At 48.3% G+C, this 20,515-nt stretch overlaps 1 protein-coding gene across 7 annotated transcripts in view; it reads right to left on the bottom strand.

Annotated features, from left to right (window-relative positions):
- The window catches only part of CAMTA2 (calmodulin binding transcription activator 2), an 809,661-nt gene that overhangs the window by 668,594 nt on the left and 120,552 nt on the right, over window positions 1-20,515 (bottom strand). The gene's annotated exons all lie outside the window — the stretch shown is intronic.

Raw genomic sequence — 20,515 nt, 5'->3', positions numbered from 1 at the left:
GGTTCACACAATGGATGACTAGAAGACTGGACTCCAGTCGTACAACCGGACCATTTGTTCTGACTCTAGATAGGCTATTTGGAGTGCTGCTGCGGACGGGGGCCCACACCGGGAGGATACTGGAGAGGTCCAAGTAATGAGCCGGTGTTGGACTAATTGCTTACTGAAGAAGTGTCAAAATTACTGTACTTCCCTGACATGCCCCTAAGGGCGTTTGCTGCATTGCCTCATGGTGAAATATGGGAGGGCTGACAGAGTGGGCAGAGGCTGGGGCAACAATGGTGGGAGACCTGTATTGTGAGGCGGAGCTTCTCCCTTTCGAAGAATTTAGGACAGAATTATCCTACCACAGGGTCATTTCCTGCTTCAGAGGGCAGTAACAGCAGCACTACGTAAACACTCGAATGCAGGGCCGAAAGAACCACAACCAGATAGGCCCTGTCAATACATTGTGACATCATCGGACACCTACAGAGCAGTGACAGCCCTATACAGGTCAATACTGAAAGACAAGCTTTTACCATTAGACGCGCTGCGCAGCAAATGGGTGGGTCACCTAGGAATCCCCATGCCAGAAGGAGACTGGGTAAAAATACTAGACAGAATACTGAAGGGTAGCGGGAACGCCAGATTTAAGTTAATTGACTTTTACATGCTGAACAGGGCCAATCTCAATCCAGACCGTACCATTAGATACTTCAATGTGAACGATGTGGCCTGCCCGTGATGCAAAGAGATAGGAGATAATTTCATACACATGATATGGCAATGCCTGACCCTGCAGAAGTACTGGGAGGAGGTAACAACAACTGTGGCGAAAATAGTGGAGAAGGAGGTGCCATGCTCCCTGGGTCATTGTCTCATGGGCTGGTTTCCCCATACATACAAAACTAAAATCACGAGTAGATTTCAGGACCTGCCATTTATCTTAGCAAAAATGGAGGTCACCGGTGCCCCGGGGGCCCTCGTGCGAGAGTGTGGAGGAGAAAACTGGACCGATGGGCTAGTTATGAAGGGTAGGTTCTCCTGAGGGAGGCTAGGAGGGGCATAGGTACACTGGACACAGACCGCACCTGTGTGGCATTAGTTAATTGTTTAAAGAATCCTGGCCCTCACCTGCACCAACCGCCTGGGACCCCAACACCCCCACCCTCGCAGGCTAGAATGGCAAGTGATCGTGTGTGTGAGTTAGTACACACCCCCCAACCCACACTCCTGAAAACAAAGTATGCCAAAGAACAGACACCCTTCCACTATTGACTATCACAGGATTGGCTATCTTGTGGCTGACGCACCGAACCTGAAGTAAACTACTAGCAAAGCTGCAACTCCATAGGGGGGGAGGGGGGAAGGAAGGGAGTTTTTGGGAGAAATGACTTATTATGGCTGAATAATTAATTATACGCAAAACATACGACATACCATTGTTGACATTTAATAAGTGTAATTGCTAAAATGGTGAGATTAAAAAATATCAACACAGGACTTGAAAACAAAGATGTACAAAAAACACATGAAAAGCTTCAATTTCAACAGCCATCTTTGCAATATCAGATATATTTAAATGATAGCACATGTCCCAAAGCTCTCATGAAAAACAGGAACCTTCAGCGCAAAAGACAACCTAGTGGGTAGGACAGAGAGATATCGCCCAAGAGGGCAACTCCAACAGTGAACTGCTCTTCTCATGAACACCCAGAAATAGTAAAAATGTAAAGATATTAGGTAGCCTTTAAAAATCTTTTCTTTGGAACTTATTCTGGCACATTGCAAAATCAGTGTTGGCCTACAGAATAGAGTCCTACCAGCTGGTAAATGTGAAAGTAATCCACAGCCCTTGACTGAAGCCGGGAGGTAAATAATGGTCTGGATCCTTTTCTGCTGAAAAGCTATCACTTATAATGTCTGCATTAACCCACAAATACCTACATTCAGTGACACAAATGGTAACCTGGTCAGACACCAAGCTCACAGGAAGTAAAATAACAAACAATGGTGCACTAGAACAATTTGATAGGACGCAAAAGATGGAATACGCCTGGGGTCATGGCAAGAAAAGTGGACAGAAATACATAATCGGCGATGGGACACAGCACCAAAAAGTCTCATACCTGCAACAGGATGGACTAGTTGCACGGTTCTCGGACTCGTGTCACAGCTGGATCTTTCGGAATTGGAAACCAAGCAAAATTTGCCAAGTTTGGTTCTCTAACTGGGCCACTAGACTAGCACTCAGGCATCCAAGAACACAAGGGGGTGAGAAGGAGGAATTCTGTCCAAACCGCTCCAAGAAAAGGAGCAGTAACCATAGTCCCTTTCAGGAGGCGAGGCAAAGTGGGAGTTACCAAAGACAGTGAGGAGGCTCAGACAACAAAAGCCGGCTTCAGATAGGAGGAAGAAACAGGAAAGCAGGGAGAAAGCTTTTTAAAGTGACCAGGATTCGGGCCATGCTGTCCAAATTGTAAAATACAACCGTAGTGATATCGTATGCTGCATGGATTTGAGAAATAGCAATGAAAAAGTTACTTGCCTTCGGTATGGATATATCTGTAAGAAAAATAGGTTAGTTATAGATTCTTTACCTTAGAATTACCCCCAGGCGTCAGACTGTATCCGGAAAGTTTTTCGTCAGCAGTACCCCTGCGCGTCGAAAGGTGGCATTGGTCGGCTCCGGGTTTGTCGTTGCCGTTGTGGTTCCCTGGGAATATGTTGCGGTAGCTACATAGACACTACCCTCGCACGCTGACGTCAGTTTTGTACACAACTTTCCATGCCAGAGCGCAGAGCCATACAAGACAGAGACCACTGGTGCATAAAACTAGGGCCCTGAAAGGAATACCTTAACCCAAGAAGTCAGTTCACAGAACGGGGAAGATGGGTGGGGCACTAATCTATAACTAACCTATGTTTCTTACAGATATATCGTTATTGAAGGTAAGTAACTTGTTCATCTGAAAGAAACCGGTATAGATTCCTTACCTTAGAATAGATACCCTAGCAATACCAACCCCGGAGATGGGTCTGCGAACCAAGTTCACACCAGAAAGTTGTGGAGAACAGAAAGGCTAAAGAAGCCGTCTCTCTGGACTTGTGTGTCCAGGCAGTAGTGTTTTGTGAACGTGTGCAGCGATGCCCACGTAGCAGCCTGACAGATATCAAGAGAGGGGTACTCCTCGTCCCAAAACAGATGTAGCTGCTGTCGCCCTGGCCGAATGGGCACGCAGCCCCACAGGAGGCTCCTTTGCCAAAGAATAGCATGCTTTAAGCTCAAAACAACCCACATAGAGATGGCCCGTTTGTGCACGGCCCAACCTTTTTTGGCGCCCACATAGCCAACTAAGAGCTGGTCACCCACCCGGAATTGCATTGTGCGATCCAAATAAAGTGAAACGGGACGTTTTGGATCCAGACGGTGGAGCCTCTCTTCCTCTTTGAAGTATGCGGAGGCGGAAAGCAAGTGGGCAAAGAAATGGTCTGTCCAATATGGAAAGGAGTAACCACTTTGGGATGGAAGGATGGACGAGTTCTAAGGACAATCTTCTCCGGATGGATAGTTAGAAATGGAGGTTTTGAAGAAAGAGCTTGGAGCTCACTCACCCTGTGGGCAGAGGTGATGGCCAACAAAAACACTGAGAGTGGAAGGTCCTAGGGGAAGTTTACCAACTTAAGAACTGCTATAACCCCTAATTACATCAATACACCAACACTAGATAGCAGTAAGTCAAAACACAAAATATATGTAACTTGTGTGTGCATCTGGATAGGAAACAAGTGGTAAAAAAAAATCTACTCCGTCAAACATAGGAGGACTGGGTGTCTGTGGGAGACTGAGTAGCAGTGCAAAAAGTGAAAGTGAATTAGTGAATAATTGTTAAAATTGGGTAGTGATTGGGGAAAAACATTTTTATTCTGTACCCCTTCAATCCCAAACTATAAAAATCAGTGCAATAGTAGTGTAACAAAATAACTACTAGGGAGTATCTTAGGTCGACATGTTTCTGCAGACTCTCGGAGCCAGTTGGTCTCCCGCTGCTTCCTCAGGACCATTACATGCTACTGCTTAAAAAACGTGAATTTAATATCACCTTAGACGTGATCTGTTACCATCTTCCAGACGTCATGGTGCAATCATCCAAGGCGGAACACCAGATGCATACAAAAGAAACAAAAAGGAACACACATGGCATTATTAATATATGCCACAATTATAAAGCTAATATAATTCCAACCGTCCTCCTATGTTTGACATAGATTAGGCTTAAAAACAACTGCCAATCTATTGTGGAAATGTGACGGTCCCCAAATGATGAAGGGCGGTCTCGTGAGTTGACTGATGGGAACTCGTACACTCAGATGATGTTCCACGGGGTAGATTTTTTTTTTTTTTTACCACTTGTTTCCTATCCAAATGCACACTCAAGTTACATATATTTTGTGTTTTGACTTACTGCTATCTAGCGTTGGTGTACAGAGGTGATGGCCACCAGGAAGGCAGTTTTTAAAGTCAGAAGCCTGAGAGGACAGTTATGTAGCGGCTCAAAGGAGCGCACATAAGGTATGTAAGAACTAAGTTCAAGTCCCCCTGGGGCATTACAAAGGCAACAGGAGGAACAAGCATTGGAAATGCAATAGGTCTCGCAGCATTAGAGTTAGTGCTTTTAGAATTGTTTATGGGTTTTTTTGTAAATCTTTAGCATTTTTGTTTCCTGTAGCCAATGCTAAAGAATTGAAAAAAAAAAACCATAAACATTTCTAAAAGCTCTAACTCAAATGCTCCGAGACCTATTCCACTGTGTGAGGGTGAGGGGTTGAGGGTGAGTGAGGGTGAGTGAGGGTGGGTGAGGGTGAGTGAGGGTGAGGGGTTGAGGGTGAGTGAGAGTGAGGGTGAGGGTGAGTGAGGGTGAGTAAGGGTGAGGGTGAGGGTGAGTGAGGGTGAGTGTGAGTGAGGGTGAGTGAGGGTGAGTGAGGGTGAGGGTGAGTGAGGGTGAGGGGTTGATGTTGAGGGTGAGGGGTTGAGGGTGAGTGAGGGTGAGTGAGGGGTTGAGGGTGAGTGAGGGTGAGTGAGGGTGAGGGGTTGAGGGTGAGTGAGGGGTTGAGGGTGAGTGAGGGGTTGAGGGTGAGTGAGGGTGAGGGGTTGAGGGTGAGTGAGGGTGAGGGTGAGTGAGGGTGAGTGAGGGTGATGGGTTGAGGGTGAGTGAGGGTGAGTGAGGGTGAGGGTGAGTGAGGGTGAGTGAGGGTGAGGGGTTGAGGGTGAGTGCAATTAGGTTAATGTCAGGTTGATTGCCCATTCAAATTATCACTGTCCTGTAACTCAGGATTGCTTTTAAAACCAGGGAATCCTGTCTGAGAAAAAAGCATGAAACATGCGTAATTACTGTGGTCTTCACTGGCTAAACTAAACACGTGAGAAGTCACATAAAATCAGCCTCTTACTTAATTGTACGAGGAATCCTGGAGACCTATTTAGTGCCCAAATGCTTGTGCTAAATAAATGTATTATATTTCGCAAAGTCCACCACAAACTTCAAAAAGCAAAGAGAGATACAGTAAAATTCCCCTCGATACAATGCCCAGTAAAAATGTGAGACTCCGGCCATGCTTATGTATAATATCTCGTGGCCCGAGAGGGCACTGCTTAGAATTGGTAAAGCATCTCAGCCAGCCATATACACAGGGTGTCGAGTCCATCACAATCTCACATGTTCCTGTGTTTTTAACACTTGGTAAATTTCAAATACCATTGCGGTTACAAGATCTAGGAGGGGAAGGGAACTCCAGGTCGCCAGCGTCACGAAGGTTCAAGAACCAAAATGTTTTAAAGAGGTTTATATTCTGTGCCTTGCAAAGAATGTCTTAAAAGAAATCCACCATCATTCGCACGCAAAAGGAGCAGAAAAAGATTTTTTTGTTAATAAAAAAAAATGGTAGTCACAAACAGAAATCCACAGCCTGCTCAGCGAGTAGAATAGCTTTTTGTGAAAAGCTTCTCTTTTTATGGCTTTTTTCCCTTGCTGTGCTGCTGGTTTGCTTGGGCGTCGTCTGGCTGCTCCGCCTGACGGAATTGTCAGGTTATCTTTTATTCACGGGAGGATGAAGGGGAGAAAACACACCGGGCTGTTTAAATCAAGCCAGGCAGGGGGTCGGGCCTGCCTTTCTCGCAGGCAGCGGGAATGCCAGGAATTAGAGACATCAAAAACATGCAACTGCTCGCATTTTTGTTTGGAGTCCTTCCTTCAAAGGCGGCGCGGCTGGATGAACCAGCGTCGTGTTAAACGGTGCTTCCTATGCGGCATCGTTAAGAGCACAAGGAATCCGCGATATGTTCATATTTGCAGACAAATAACCTTCACACAACAATGGTGTGCTATTTACATAGCGCCTAAACACCGAGTGGTCCCTTTTCTAAGCGCTAAATAACAATTGGTATTGGTCAGATGTGGAAAATAATTAGGGTACACTTGCACCACCAACGGCATCTGGCATTACAATGTGAGCTATTATTTCATGTGCAAAGTCACAGCCATCTATGGCCATTGAGAGAAACGCCCATATCTATAACAACGCTTTCTGGCTTTAAGTGGCATTCGGGGAGCTCTTGAAACATGATGAATTACAAAGCATGTGCTTGTAACAGGGGAAGTAGCAAAAAGCACGTGGCTCTAATCCTGGATAGATTTTGTCCAAGCTAATTTTGTAACGTTGGGGCTTTTGGAAAATCTGCACTACACGTATGTATACACACACACACCTGCTCTACACATACACACACAACACATAGAGAGCCGGGAGGGATATTTATAAACACTGGTAATGATAGGTGGTATTTCCACAGCTTAGACGCTCATTACAGAAATTGTGAAGTACACAATGTCCTTCCGGGTGAATCACCTTTAATAAAAGGAGCACAAAACTGAAAGTGATAGACGCCCGCAGCTGTCTAGAAAACCAACGAGCCGACAATTCATGTAGATATAGGCCCAAACGTCAGACGACCACAGAGAAGCGCTTCTGAAATCAAAGAGCGTTGGGTTATTTCAGCGGCCTTCGGATAAGTGAAGAAACGAAACCAGTCCACCCAGGAAAGCACGGAGCAGCTGACCCCTGTATAGAGGCAACCAGCGGCTCGGCCGGGGTCACAGCAGCTGAGCTATCCGATACAAATACAGGGCCTGCCCAGGACGTGCCGACAGCCAGGGCATTTACACAACTTCTGGTAAAGGTCAGTGTGCTTATTTGAATAGGAGTGCAGACCTGGCTACCTCAAATACACATACAGCCGACACTCCTAACGGACATTTTTAACCAGGATAACTGGAACCCAGCGAGGATGCGTTTTGGAAAAGCCCTCATATTCACCAACAAAAATATATTAACTATGGTTCGGAAAGGCATGGACAAATTCTGCAGAGGAAGTTTTGGGCATATTTTAGTGATGCACGTTTTAAAATCCTCAAACCCGCAGCCAATCAAGATAAATATAACAAGACGGAGGGAAGAGAGGGGAGGGGGGAGGAGAAATGCGACACGGCGGGAAGGGGCAGGCAGGATGACTCAGGGGAGGGGGCGGAGCGGGGCAGAGCGGCATGTGGGTGTGAAGAAGCCGGGCCTTTGAAGTGAAGCTAAGCTTCACTTCAAAGGTGTCGGAGGAATGCGGGCGGCTGTGCACGCGCTTTTAAGCTCAATGCACATGCGCATTGAGCTTAAAAGTCACGGGCACTGCAAGGAATCGCCAGGATTCCTTGCAAGTTAGATAAAGAGTAGATGAGCCCCTATAGTCTCGCTTGCTCGATGCGCATGCGCATCGACAGGCGAGACCTAAAAAGATGAGTAGTGCCCTTAAGGAAGCGATTTACAACAGGGGGCGTTTGAAAAGAGAAAGCTGATCAGGAAGTCTAAGAAAGGCTGAAATGGCCGAGAGGTAGCCCTTTATAGTGCTCAGAGCAGAGCCCTGTTGGGCTAAAGAAACAAGGAACAAGAGAACCTCAGAAAGAGGGGCTGAAAGGGGATCCACAGCCTTTGCTGTGCACCATGCCACAAATTTGTTCCATCTACAGGCGTATACCGTCTTAGTGGAGGGACGCTTGGCAGTCAAGATAACATCACAGACTTCGGGAGGCAGGTCAAACGATGTCAACTGCCGCCGCTCAATCTCCACAGAAGGAGGTGGAGGCTGGACAGGTTCGGGTGAAGGACTGTTCCCTGTGCTACGACAGAAGATCCTCCCGAATAGGCAGTCTGATCGGAGGATCAATGGCGATGTGTAGCAGCTCGGGATACAAGACTCTTCGTGCCCAATCCGCAACCACAAGAATGACTTGAGCCCGGTCGCGTCTGAATTTCTTCAGCACTCTGGGCAAAAGTGGTATAGGCGGAAAGGCGTATAGAAGACACAACTCCACTCGCGACGAAAAGCGTCGCCTAGCGAGTGCCACCTTGGAAATTCCAACGTACAGAATTGCTGACATTGCACGTTCTCTTCGGTGGCAAATCGATCTAACGAAGGCTCTCCCCACTGTTGAAAGAGACCTTGCACCACCTCCGAGTGAAGATGCCATTCGTGATCCATCATGCACCTGCGGCCGAGTTCGTCTGCCTTGGCGTTCAGTGAACCTGCCAGGTGTTCAACGACCAGGGATATGCCCTGATGTTCCAGCCATATCCCGAGGGTGAGGGCCTCTTGACATAGAGTCTACGACCCCACCCCGCCTTGTTTGTTGCAGTACCACATGGCGGTGGTGTTGTGTATGAACACCTGCACTACTCTCCCCCGGACAGAGGGAAGGAATGCTTTGAGTGCAAGACGAATCACCTGAAGTTCCAGAAGGTTGATGTTGAGTCCGGACTCCACCGGAGACCAGAGGCCTCTGATCTCCGGCTACCCAATATAGCTGCCCCATCCCAGAAGTGATGCATGGGTCACCATTCTGAACTCTGGTTGGGGAAGGGAGAGGGATCTGCCGTCGACCCAATTCTGGTTCGTTCGCCACAATGGCAATTGGTGTGCAGTGCCCTCCGAGATGTGAACGCAATCGGACAGGTTCTCCTGATGTTGTGCCCACTGGAACTTCAGGTCACACTGCAGAGCCCGCATATGCCATCTGGCATGGTCCACCAGCGGGAAGCCGGAGGGTCATCCTGACCGAAATCCGGGACAGAGGCTGAAAGATCGGAATCATAGCCCGAATATCCCGGACTCGCTGTTCGGGAGGATAGACCCGAAACTGCATCGTGACCAGAACTGCTCCAATGAACAGAAGCTTCTGAGAGGGAGTCAGATGCGACTTCTGCACGTTGATGGAGAACCCCAGCGAATGCAGGAGGTCGGCTGTAGTCAGGAGGTGGGAGGAGACAGCCTGGGGCGAGCCCGCCTTGAACAGTCAGTCGTTGAGATAGGGGATGACTGGAACCCCTGATCTGTGCAGATGAGCTGCGACCACCGCCATCACTTACGTGAAGACCCGAGGGGTGCTGGTATGGCCAAAGGGGAGCACGGTAAACTGAAAGTGCTCACGGCCTACCGTGAACCGTAGGTATCGCAGGTAGGCCGGTAGGACGGGGATGTGAAAGTAAGTTTCCTGCAAGTCCAACGCTATCATCTAGTCTCCAGGGTCGAGGACCGACAGGTTCTGAGCTAGCTTCAACATTTTGAACTTCTCCTGCAAAATGTTGACGCTAGCTCAGTGTCAGGGGTGGTCGGATTCACTGACCCTTTATGACGAGTGTTCAGCATTTTGTTCCATTTCATAAAGAATTGCATGTTTCTATACAGCCCCTAATAGAGCTCCGTGTGTTCTGTTATGCCCTGTTTTGTAATTTGGAGACGATCCCTAACGAACTGAAAAGGACGTCTCTCCCGTGAATCCCCGCTTGGCTTACTGATTGTATCGTGACCACGCCCCTTTACTCAGCGTTCTGCTCTTCGTGCTTTTGTGAAGCTACCGGAGATTAGGTTTCTGATTTCCTGCCTGCTCGAGTTCCTGACATTGTTCCCTGACCATTTGGTTGACGGTAGATTCGTGGCATCTTGCTGTCTAAACCACTTTTCCGCGGTATTACCTCTCCCTTCCCCGAGGGGCGGGGTGTCTTGCCCGCGCTCTACTGCTGGTTCTGTTTCCGACCTCTCTTGGTTCCTGCCTCTATCACCTTCACCTGGCATTGTCTGATTGTGTTCGTGAGTACAGTCTTTGTGTGTCTGTTCCGTTAGTGCTCGTTCCGCTCCGTCTTCAGTTTACGAGTCGGACGGCACTCTTTGTGTTTTGTGTTTGTCCGCGTCTTTCTGGCCATTTGAGAGCTTCGTACTGCTCTGTCATCAGTTATGGGGCGGACGGGGTTTCTCATTTGTGCGTGTGTTTGGTGTACACCTGTTCCGCTCTGTCTTAAGCTTACGAGTCGGACGTGGTGTGTGTACTCCGATCCACTTTGTCTTTAGCTCTATAAGTGGACGGAGTCTGTCATCTGCTTCTCTGGTGGTCCAGCCCTGCTCTGCCTTCAGTTTATGAGCAGTACTGTGTGAATTTGCTTCGTGTTCTTACTGCGCTGTGTTTTTTAGCATAGCCGGGAAGACGTCCCCTGGTTGTGAGTGAGCCTTTCATGTCTGTTGTTGTTAGCCAGGTGCCCCTCCTGTCCCACCTGGCACTTGGCCTCTCCAGAGCTACTCTTGTGTCTACTCACCAAAGACCTGACGCTCACGATCGTGGGGTAAGTGGAACTTCATGTTGAACACATGTTTATTAATCCTGGAGGTTATGTTTAAAGTATAGACGTATTGTATGTTTGTTACAGCTTTCTCCCGCCTTCGAGACTGCAGCTACAAACGTCCAGCTGGGGGAGAGTTGGTATACTCCTTGGATTTCCCCCCACACTTTTTGGAAGCAGTCGGCATTGAGTGTGTTTTAATCCCACTCTGGTCGTTGCTAATTGGAAGTGTGGGGGACTTTCATCTTCGCTCCTGTGGAACTTGTCTCCTCCCCATCGGGGGGGGAACCTTGACAGAAAGCCAAGCCCACGAAAATATATTCCACCCGAGCGAAGATGAATATATTTATTTATTTATTTATTTTATTTTTAGAGTTTTATATAGCGCGAACTAGACCCGAACCGAATCAGAGCGCTTTACATAGCACCAGTTACGTTACATGAGGACACACTTTCATTTTAGGCACGGGGAGATTAAGTGATTTGCCCAGAATCACAGGAGGTTTATGGCGTCGTTACCGAGACTCGAACCCAGATCCCCAGGTCCGAGGTCGAGCGCCTTAGCCGTTAGGCCAACCCCTCTCCCCTATAATATAGATATGACCCTCAGCCCTTCCGACCAGGCATCCCTCCTATCTAGGCAAACCCCTACAATGGAAGACCTATCTGTAGTCTTAGCTGGATTACAACAGGAAGTAGCTCAGTTACGTGCAGAAAACATAAAGTTACATGCTGAGGTAACCCAATTAAAATCACAAGAGTCAGGGGTAACTGGAAAGTTGGGTGCAATTCCCAAGGGAAGGAGGAACTATATTCAGCCAGCCCATTTTCCTGCTCCAACCTCTTCTGCAAGTGTCACTTCTGGTGACGCAAGTGTGGTAACTCCTGTTCAGGTTACAGTCCATACACCTAGTCCAGTCCCATTAGGTATGCCAGAAATATTCACAGGGTATAGTGCTAAGATCAATAGTTTCATGACTCAATGCCACCTCCAGTTTATGTGCAAAGCGGCTGCTTTCCCGGATGATGCTGCAAAGGTAGCATTTGTCATTTCATATCTAGCCGGAAATGCAGCCGAATGGGCAGTACCCCTTGTAGAAACTAATGATCCCTTGTTGTATAATTACAATAATTTTCAGGAAAAGTTGAGAAGTCTCTTTGCCAAACATACATACATGCAGGCTAGTGACAACGCTCTTCTTAACTTAAAACAGGGGTCCAAAGATCTCCTCACATATATCACGCAATTTAATAGACTACTGGCAGAAACCTATTGGCCAGAAGGCAAAAGGACATCATTGTTTTATAGAGGTTTATCTGATGAATTAAAGGATATATTGTCTCAAATTGTTAATCCACCTGAGGATTGTCCTTCTTTTATTGAGCTCACTGTGAAATTAAATCATTGTTTACAAGAAAGAAGAGGAGAGAAAGCTTGAGTAGGTTTTCCCAAATTGGTGGTACAGAGAACCGACAAAAAAGAATCTAAGGATATGCCTGAACCTATGCAAATTGGTGGTGTGAGAGGCCCTATTTCAGAGGAAGAAAAGTCAAGGAGACGGAAGAATAACCTATGCCTATACTGTGGAAAAGGTGGGCATTTTGCAAGAGAATGCCCCATTCGGCCTTCAGTTCCTCCAAAAAAGATTGCTAGTATTCAGGAAAACTAAAAAAACGTGAAGAATAATGAGATCGATTCTTCAAGTTCATCATCTCCTCAGATCTCAAAATCTAACAAAACCTTAAGCAGACCAGTGTAACATTTCCTTTTAAATGTAACCCTCATAATTTCAAATCAAGACAGACATAACATGTCTATACTCTTAGACTCAGGAGCAACAGGAAATTTTCTTGATATAAAGTTAGCTCATAAAATGAGTATCCCTTTCATGAACAAAAGTCGGCCAGAACCAGTTAAGTCAGTAGATGGTTCCGAACTGTCTTCTGGTTTGACATTCATCAGACCCCTCCCCTTCTCTTGGTATGTGGCAATGGGCATTCCGAACAAATAACTTTTGATTTGATTGACACTCCTAACTTTGGAGCAATATTAGGAGTTCCATAGTTACAAGCCCATAACCCTCAGATCGATTGGATAGAACGGACAGTGACGCTAAAATCTCAATACTGTATGATGCACTGTTATCAAGAAGCCACTGACAGCCTACACCCTTTATGTTGTACCGTCCACTCAGTGGCAGCCACATCAGTGATACCAGACATCTATTCCGAGTTCGACTCTGTATTCAATGAAGAAGAAGCTACTAAATTACCCCCACATCATAGTTACGATTGTCGTATCGATTTGCTACCAGGGGCCGAGCTTCCCAATAGTAGGATATATGCTCTGACGCCGGCCGAAACGGAATACTTGAAGAAATATCTTGAGGAAATGCTGCAAAAAGGTTTTATCAGGCATTCAACCTCCTCTGTGTCCTCGCCTTTATTTTTTATTCACAAACGGGAGGGAGGCTTGAGAGCATGCCTGGACTATCGGGCCTTGAACAAAATAACCGTGAAAAACAAATATCCACTGCCACTCATTCCGGTCCTTCTCGACCAAGTGCGAGGTGCAAAAATCTTCACCAAAATAGCCTTGCGAGGAGCGTACCATCTTATCCGGATCAAAGAGGGGGATGAGTGGAAAACTGCATTTCGTACTAGATTTGGATTATACGAGTACTGTGTCATGCCCTTCGGATTATGTAACGCTCCAGCTGCGTTCCAATATTTTATCAATGAAGTCATGCAAGACTTTCTTGATGTCTTCGTCATCGTTTACGTTGATGATATTTTGATTTACTCACAAACCGAGGAAGAACATGTGATACATGTGAAGAGAGTGTTAAAGAAACTACAAGAGTATTCTTTATTTGCCAAGCTAGACAAAAGCACTTTTCACACCGATACCATTGATTTTGTGGGTTTTGTAATCTCACCCCAAGGCGTACACATGGATCCGAAAAAGACTAAAGCTCTAGTGGATTGGCCAAGTCCAACTACGAACAGAGAGGTGCAATCCTTTCTGGGGTTTGCAAATTTTTATAGGAGATTTATTGACCACTTCTCTGATACCATCACTCCTATCATGAAATTACTCAAGAAAGGTACCAAGTATTCATGGACGGAAGAAGCTGAAAAAGCTTTCTGTATTCTAAAAGACAAATTTATGTCTGCTCCAATAATTCGTATTGCCGATAATACTCTACCTATTTTTCTGGAAGCTGATGCTTCTCAGTCAGCTGTAGGAGCCGTATTATCTCAGAGAGATCAAGGTACTGGGCAATTACATCCCGTTGCTCATTTTTCGAAGACCCTACTTCCTGCAGAACAAAACTACACCATAGGCGAAAGAGAGTTGCTAGCCATCAAGTTGTCCTTTCAAGAATGGAGGCATTACCTGTTGGGATCCCTACACTACTTCTTCCGATCACCGAAATCTGCAATTCTTTAAGTCTGCTAAAGCTCTCACGCCAAGACAGATGCGTTGGGTGTCATTCTTCAGTGAATACGATATCACCTATAGACCCGCAGCACAACATGGCAAAGCTGACGCTCTATCACGAATAAACAGCCCTCATGCGGATCACAAAGAAAAAGTGCCCCCTATCATTCCTGAATATAAGATCATTGGAGCAGAAGACCACAATACCAAAACATTTTTGGAGCTATTAAGGGAACAATATGCCCTTATCCCTGAGGAAGAATGGAAGAAGAAGAATCCTTTGAATTCTATCAAAGAGGGGTTATATTACCGTGATAACAGGATGTACATACCCATTCCCTCCTTGCAAACCCAAGTGTTAGAATGGTGTCATAACAGTGTGTTAGCCGGACATCCAGGGAATGTCAAAGATGGTTTTGGTGGGACCTGAATAAAGAAATAACTGCCTTTGTCAGAGCTTGTTCTATCTGTGCCAGACAAAAAGCTTCCCATTGTGCTCCCACGGGATTGTTAAAGGTGATGCCTGCTCCTCCTAAACCGTGGCATACTATAAGTATGGATTTTATAACAGAGCTCCCCAGTAGTCAAGGGTATAATACAATACTAGTAGTAGTGGACATGTTGTCTAAAATGGCCCATTTTGTCCCCTTAAAGAAGATACCATCTTCCCAAGAGTTAGTACAGATCTTCCTAGCTCAGGTCATCCGATTACATGACGTCCCAGCTGTTATTATATCGGACAGAGGCCCTCAATTCGTTTCCAAGTTTTGGCAAGGAGTGGGTTCCGTGTTACAAATGGATCACAGACTGTCCACGGCCTATCACCCCCAACCAGATGGGCAGACTGAGAGAACAAATCAGACTTTAGAGCAATATTTACGTTGTCTACTGACCAGTCTGTCTACTACTTGGGTGGAGGCTCTCCCATTGGCAGAATTCGCATACAATAATGCAACACACTCCTCTCTAGGGGTCTCCCCTTTCTTTTTTAATTACGCACAACATCCAGGGTTTCTCCCCATCCCCTTTCCAAATGACCTTCACAATATCCCTGCCTTAAAAGAACATCATCAACATTTAAAGGCTGTTTGGGAAAGTGCCATTCAAGAATTAAATAAAGCCAAAGAAAATATGAAACACCAGGCAGATAAGCATCGTCGAGCAGAACCACATTATGAGATAGGGGAAAAGGTTTGGTTATCTACCAAAAATCTCAGATTTCCAGGATCCAAGAAATTACAACCCCGTTTCATAGGTCCATATCCCATCAGCAAGGTCATAACTTCAGTTACTCTAAAATTGCAATTACCCTCACACTTAAATATTCATCCTGTTTTTCACTGCTCCTTACTTACTTAAGAAATACATACCACCACTGAAACCTGAAAAACCTCCTCCTCCTGTAGAGATAGAGGGAGAAGTAGAATTCGAAGTACACCAAATCCTGGATTCTAGGAGACAGAGAGGGAAGCTACAATACTTAGTGGATTGGGCAGGTTACCCTCCTGAATATAGGACTTGGGAACCTGCAGAAATGTTCATGTCCCCAGACTAGTGAGAAAATTCCACAGATTACATCCATCTAAACCATGCCCCGGAGGGAGGCTTTTGGGGGGGAGAACTGTCAGGGGTGGTCGGATTCACTGACCCTTTATGACGAGTGTTCAGCATTTTGTTTCATTTCATAAAGAATTGCATGTTTCTATACAGCCCCTAATAGAGCTCCGTGTGTTCTGTTATGCCCTGTTTTGTAATTTGGAGACGATCCCTAACGAACTGAAAAGGACGTCTCTCCCGTGAATCCCCGCTTGGCTTACTGATTGTATCGTGACCACGCCCCTTTACTCAGTGTTCTGCTCTTCATGCTTTTGTGAAGCTACCGGAGTTTAGATTTCTGATTCCCTGCCTGCTCGAGTTCCTGACATCGTTCCCTGGACATTTGGTTGACGGTAGATTCGTGGCATCTTGCTGTCTAAACCACTTTTCCCCGGTATTACCTCTCCCTTCCCCGAGGGGCGGGGTGTCTTGCCCGCGCTCTACTGCTGGTTCTGTTTCCGACCTCTCTTGGTTCCTGCCTCTATCACCTTTACCTGGCATTGTCTGATTGTGTTCGTGAGTACAGTCTTTGTGTGTCTGTTCCATTAGTGCTCGTTCCGCTCCGTCTTCAGTTTACGAGGTGGACGGCACTCCAAGTGTTTTGTGTTTGTCTGCGTCTTTCTGGCCATTTGAGAGCTTCGTACCGCTCTGTCATCAGTTATGGGGCGGACGGGGTTTCTCATTTGTGCGTGTGTTTGGTGTACACCCGTTCCGCTCTGTCTTAAGCTTACGAGTCGGACGTGGTGTGTGTACTCCGATCCACTTTGTCTTTAGCTCTATAAGTGGACGGAGTCTGTCATCTGCGTCTCTGGTGGTCCAGCCCTGCTCTGCCTTCAGTTTATGAGCAGGACTGTGTGAATTTTTGACTACTTCGTGTTCTTACCGCGCTGTGTTTTTTAGCATAGCCGGGAAGACGTCCCCTGGTTGTGAGTGAGCCTTTCATGTCTGTTGTTGTTGGCCTGGTGCCCCTCCTGTCCCACCTGGCACTTGGCCTCTCCAGAGCTACCCTTGTGTCTACTCACTCAAGACCTGACGCTCAAGATCGTGGGGTAAGTGGAACTTCATGTTGAACACATGTTTATTAATCCTGGAGGCTATGTTTAAAGTATAGACGTATTGTATGTTTGTTACAGCTTTCTCCTGCCTTCGAGACTGCAGCTACAAACGTCCAGCTGGGGGAGAGTTGGTATACTCCTTGGATTTTCCCCCCACACTTTTTGGGAGCAGTCGGCATCGAGTGTGTTTTAATCCCACTCTGGTCGTTGCTAATTGGAAGTGTGGGGGACTTTCATCTTCGCTCCTGTGGAACTTGTCTCCTCCCCATCGAGGGGGGGGGGACCTTGACACTCAGGACCTGTCGGTCCTCGAGGAAGCGGTTGACGTCCCTGAGATCCAAGATAGGACGCAGGCCTTTGTCCTTCTTGGGCACCAGAAAGATGTGGGAATAACAACCACAACCTAAGTCTGGGACAGGAACTCGCTCGATGGCACCCTTGGCTAGGAGTGCCGAAACTTCCTGTTGGAGAAGGGCCAGATGAACCTCCGACATGCGATGGTACTGATGTGGAATGGATGGAGGGATAGACTTGAAGGGGGGGCGGGGGGACTGGCCCCTTCGGTCTATTTGCAAAGCCCACCTGTCCGACGTGATGGTCCGCCAGCGGGGGAGGTGATGGCGAATCCAGCCGCCCACTGGCGATTGGTGGCCCTAAAAGGCTGGACTAGGAGGGTCTGGAGGCTGCGGCAGAGGGGGCTCTGGTGGATTGGCCCACCCGCTGGCCCCCAGAACCAAGGCGGTGGTTGCCACGTCACCAGCCGCGCAGGGGCTGAACAGCTTGCGCTGGCCTGTGGATCTGGGCGGGACGTGGCGGGGCACCCCATCCATAACCACGAAAGGGGCTAAAAGCAGACTGCGCAGGGCGGGTGGTGGAGAGGCCCAAGGACATGGCCATAGGCCGGATAATCCTTAAAGCGCTCCAGCGCGTTATCTGCCTTGTCGCCGTATAGGCGATGGCCATCTAAGGGCATGTCCATAAGAGTGGATTGCACATCCCCTGCAAAAACAGTCGACCTAAACCAGGCGTAGCGTTAAAGGGCTACCACCGTGGAAATCCTCCTGCCTAGTGAGTCAGCGGTATCCAGACCACAGCGGATGGTAAACTTTGCTGCGTCTCTTCCTTCTGCAACCGCACAGGAAAGTATGGCCTGGGCCTCCTCCGGGCACTGAAGCAGTACTTGCACCACCGTATCCCACACGGAGTGGGTATAATGGCCCAACAGACATGCAGTGTCTACTGACCGCAGTCCCAAGCTGGAGGCAGAAAACATCTTCTTCCCAAGATGGTCCAGCTTTTTGCATTAGGGGTGTGTTAGGGAATGCGTCTTTGGAGGTGGAAGCTTGGAGCACCAAGCTCTCAGAGGTGGAGTTTTATACAGCGCTGGCTAGACCCGGAGGTATCAGAGAGCTTTACAAGAGTATCTACAGAGGTACAATAAACTACTCAAAGTTAAACATTAAAAACAGGGGATTAAGGACATGAAAATACTCGAGGATGGCAAATGAAGAAGCTAGGTGAGGCAACGAAAAGCAGTGGGATAACAGTAAAAGTGGCAGAAAATAGGAGACAAGAACAATCTAAGGGGCAGGGGAAGGAAGAGGGGGGACAAAGAAAGGCAAAGGAAGGCAGATAAGAGCAGGAAAGTTAGAGTGAAAGTGAAACAAAATGAGAGAGGGAACCAGAGATAATAACAAGATCGACAGCGAGGAGTAGGTCAGAGGCACAGGAGAGACAATAAAAAGGCCACCCGGCTGGGGACTGACTGGGACAGAGGAAGAGGTCAGAGATCGCTAAGATGGCGGATCAGGTACAAGGGAGTAAAAGCCGCAAGTCACAAAATGGCGCGGAGCACAATGGTCCAAGTCCGAAAGTCAAAGGGAAAATAAATTCCCCAAAACACCAAGAGCAAATTTAGCATAGGGCAACCAGAGGGGAAAATGAGCCAGAGAGTCAGGAGGGAGGAAGGCAGTCGTCCCAAAGTCACAGCCGCACAGTCCATGAGAAAAGGCTCGGGGCAGCGGTGTCCAATCCGTTGTCCATGGGTCAGGGAAGAACGACCACAGGTGCCAAGGCAGCAGTCCGTAGAACGGGAGGCAGCAAAGTCCAAAACAAAGTCCAAAGAAAGCCGGAGACCAGGGCGGTCACAGAAAGATGGGATCAGCTAGCCACGGAGGGCGGTGAATACTTCAAACCTCCACTATGTTTCCAAATTGTCACGATGTCTACCGAGGAGGCGAAGCAGGCAGCAAAGTTAGAAAAACTGGAGGGGGCGCCTTTCCGACACGGCCAAGGAACGATGGGCTCAGACAGCCATGGAGAGCGGCGCCGGGACCTCTCACCTCAGCCAAGCCCCCAAATCGGTCCAGATGTCTTGCGAGGAGGCAAAGCAGATGGGCTGGCAGTAGGGAAGGGCAGCAGCAATCGGACCCAGAGGCAGGAGGGGAGCCTCCACCCAGCTCTTCAGCAGCCTTCCGGAGAGATCAAAGAGACATCAGCTACGTAGCAACGGGTTCCGTCGAACGTTGTTAACCAGGAAATGAAGAGGAAAAGGCGGGGGAAGACGAAGATGAGCAGCGGAGTTAAGAGGGGAGCTATGCCTGGTGCCCGGCTGGGTGAGTGTCGGCCGCGGCAAGATACCTGGACCAGACTGAACAGAGCGGCGCCACCGGAGAAAGATGGCTCACCCGGAGCCGGGCGGTGGCGTTGGGCAATCATCCTATCCACAGGAGTCCCTGTGTTGGGTCTGGACCAGGTGCCCAAAAGGATGTCAGGAGGTTAGCTCTGACTGCCACCGTAGGTAGCTCGAGATGGAGAGCCTCGACCACCCTACGCAACACCACGGCATAAGACGCTCCCACCTCCGTAGCCACGGTAGGAGGAGACAACATGCCATGGTATGGTGAGGTATCCAGACCACTGGCTTCCCCATGTTCCTCTCTCCAGTCCGGTTCATAGCCTAACTGGTCAGAGGGTCTCCAGACCCCTCCCAGTCCCCCTCTCCCTCTTCTGGCTGCCAATCTGGTCTAAAAGAGCATGGGTAGAACAAGGGCACAAAAGTACCCAACGGCGCCGGATCCGGCGAGGGTCGACGTCAGTCTGGCTCCGTGTCTACATCGAGGTGGAGGCTAAGGTTGACGTCGGCTGGGGACACAGCAGACACTGGCTGCGGACGTGGTGCCGGTGGAATCCGTGCCGGGGAAGGTGTCACATGTTCAAACGGTGCCGATCCTGGAACCAAGGGGACCCTGCGGCGCAGGGGCCAAAGCAGCCGGCATTGAAGGCCCAGGGCCCCGATTTGAGTCCGCGGGGCCCAAAGGCACACCAGCAAAGTCAGGCTGCCCAAAGATGGCATGCATTGCTTCGTAAAACTGACGAAGCTGGGCAGGGATTGCTCCGGGTCCCGGGAAGGGAGGGAAGGCTGGAGTTAACTCTTCAGGTTCCACACGCGGAGCCGCGGGAGGGGCAGCACCCGCATTCCTCGTTGTGTCGGCCGACGACGGGAAGAAGTCAAAGAGCGACGATGCTTCTTCAACTTCTGCTTGTGCTTCGACTTACCTGACCCCGAATGCGTAGCCTTGGAAGATGAATGATGGTGGTGGCTCCGCGGCTGGTCCCTCGACCTCTCACGCGGCCGGGACCTCGAACACCGCAAAGCCGACTGCCGGGGCTGAAGAAGCTTTCGGGACCGCTCCTGCAAAGACTTGGGAATCATGGTCCGGCA

This window comes from Lissotriton helveticus, chromosome 12, assembly GCF_964261635.1.
Source record: "Lissotriton helveticus chromosome 12, aLisHel1.1, whole genome shotgun sequence".
In the NCBI taxonomy this organism is placed as follows: domain Eukaryota; kingdom Metazoa; phylum Chordata; class Amphibia; order Caudata; family Salamandridae; genus Lissotriton; species Lissotriton helveticus.
Note: the sequence above shows the minus strand (reverse complement) of the source record. Positions and strands in the feature narration are given on the sequence as shown.